Source organism: Pinus tabuliformis, chromosome 7 (genome assembly GCF_031772625.1).
Source record: "Pinus tabuliformis cultivar Carrire ecotype Pingquan chromosome 7, CPIR1, whole genome shotgun sequence".
NCBI classification, from domain to species: domain Eukaryota; kingdom Viridiplantae; phylum Streptophyta; class Pinopsida; order Pinales; family Pinaceae; genus Pinus; species Pinus tabuliformis.
In genome coordinates, this window is record NC_142293.1 from 826,447,467 (window position 1) to 826,449,299 (window position 1,833).

The 1,833-nt window shown below is 36.1% G+C and overlaps 1 long non-coding RNA gene across 1 annotated transcript; it reads left to right on the forward strand.

Annotated features, from left to right (window-relative positions):
• The first annotated feature begins 515 nt into the window (after positions 1–515).
• Positions 516–1,507, forward strand: LOC149250166 (uncharacterized). Its single transcript, XR_016265929.1, has 4 exons — positions 516–698; positions 818–875; positions 985–1,028; positions 1,253–1,507. It is a non-coding gene; the product is annotated as an uncharacterized LOC149250166 (long non-coding RNA).
• The last annotated feature ends 326 nt before the right edge of the window (positions 1,508–1,833 follow it).

A 1,833-nucleotide genomic window follows, 5' to 3' on the forward strand; every position in this document is an offset into this window, starting at 1 on the left:
TACTTCCAACTCCTCTCCTCATTATGCTGCCCTACTCCCTCTTTCCCTGTCAACATAGTACACCTTTGTTATATCATTTTCCCAAATAGGCTATAGTATTGCAACCACGCCCTGATACCACTTGTAACATCCATTCATGAAGGGTATAGTAATTACCATTTAATCTGCTATTGCATTTTTTTAATAACATGCAATTAAAATAAAATTTTAGAGAATTATAAGTATGTTGAAGTGTTGCGTTGGCCTTGTTATATTAATTTATGACAAGTGAACATCTATGTAGCTACATTAACTCGGTTCCACCCTAGCATACCACATTTTCCCTAAGAGTGGAGTGACAAACTTTGCTCATTAACCTTCTGGTTACGTTGAATAGAGAGGTCTCGGTAATAAATTAAGTTATAAAAAATATATAAGGTTAGTCTTGGCACTATCCCTCTAAGGATAACTCTCTAGAGATTTTTTGGTGTATTAAATGTCATCATTACGATGAATGTGATGGGGTATAACTGGTTTCTATCTCCACCATTCAAATGTGAGGGTTTGATCAAACATAGTAGATTCAATAAGGCAGTTTAATGGTAACTTCTCCTACCTCGACCCTCCTTTTGACATTGTCATTCTATCTTCTCACCGAACTCCTCTGCAACCTCCCATCACCAAGGGTTTATTGCTTTGTTTTCTCCATTTTCCTACTGGTAAGTTAGATTCTAGCAGTTTTTTCCCTTACTTCTTTGGAACATATGACATTTCAACATTTGACTGAGTTTTATGTTTCCTTTTTGTATTTGGTGTTGTTTCCATGATGCCCAACTAGCATGGAGAGTGTTCCAGCCTCAATCCGTCACACTATCAGGTAGCATGGATATTATTTGGTAGGTAACGTAAGTTCCTTTCTTTCTTTTCATGTTTATCTTAGTTTTTTTGACCTCTAGAGGTAAACCCTCACAATTTATGCTCTAACCTCATTTGTTCTGGTGTTAGGAGCCCTTCCTACTCGCTGTTGTTTCTCCAACAAGTTTCCTTAGGTACTACTGGCGTTTCTACGCTATTTGTCAAGACATTTTGTGCTCTTTGTTCATATTGTCTGCGACCTAAATTACAATCCACTTTACAGTTCTAATGTATTCGTGTTGTTGCTTGTTTTTTCCCTGCAGGTAAGAAGCTTGTTCCAACTTTTGGGTTTTCCTTACGGTTGTTCGCTCTCTGGTTTGCGACAACTGACCGACTAATGGAAATTCTTCTATTCTAGGTTTTGGGTTTCTTGCCCTCTTATTCGACAATCTCAAATGTTAAGGTCATAAGCCAGGGTTTAATACATATGCTTCCATTAAGCTCTGTAATTGGAGATTCTAAGTCCAAGGGGGCTCACAAATTTTTCTTTTAACTGTTTAAATACATAAATGCGGTATATTTTTTTTGTGAGTGAAGGAGGAATACATTCCTCTACATCTGTACATTGTAATTTAATGCCCCTATTTTGTGGGTTTGGCATGAAATAGCTGGAAACAATTATTTCAGATAATTTCCATTCACTTGTTCACTGTACATTTATTCAAGTGCTGTAATATGTGAAACATATTATTTTTACCCTAATTTCTTGGCTAGTTAATGGGAAATATGTTGTATAGATTTTTCTAGTTTGTTGTTGTGTATCCTCTTGGACACATGCCAGTTATGAATTTACAGTTAGGCCTGCTACAAATTATTTTTTCTTACTGTAGGTTCACTCTGTGTTTTTCTAATTATGTGGTTAATTATTTCCTTTAATACTGAACCATTTATCACCTTTTTTTAATAGTCATAATCAGCGTCCTCAGAGGAACGAAAGCC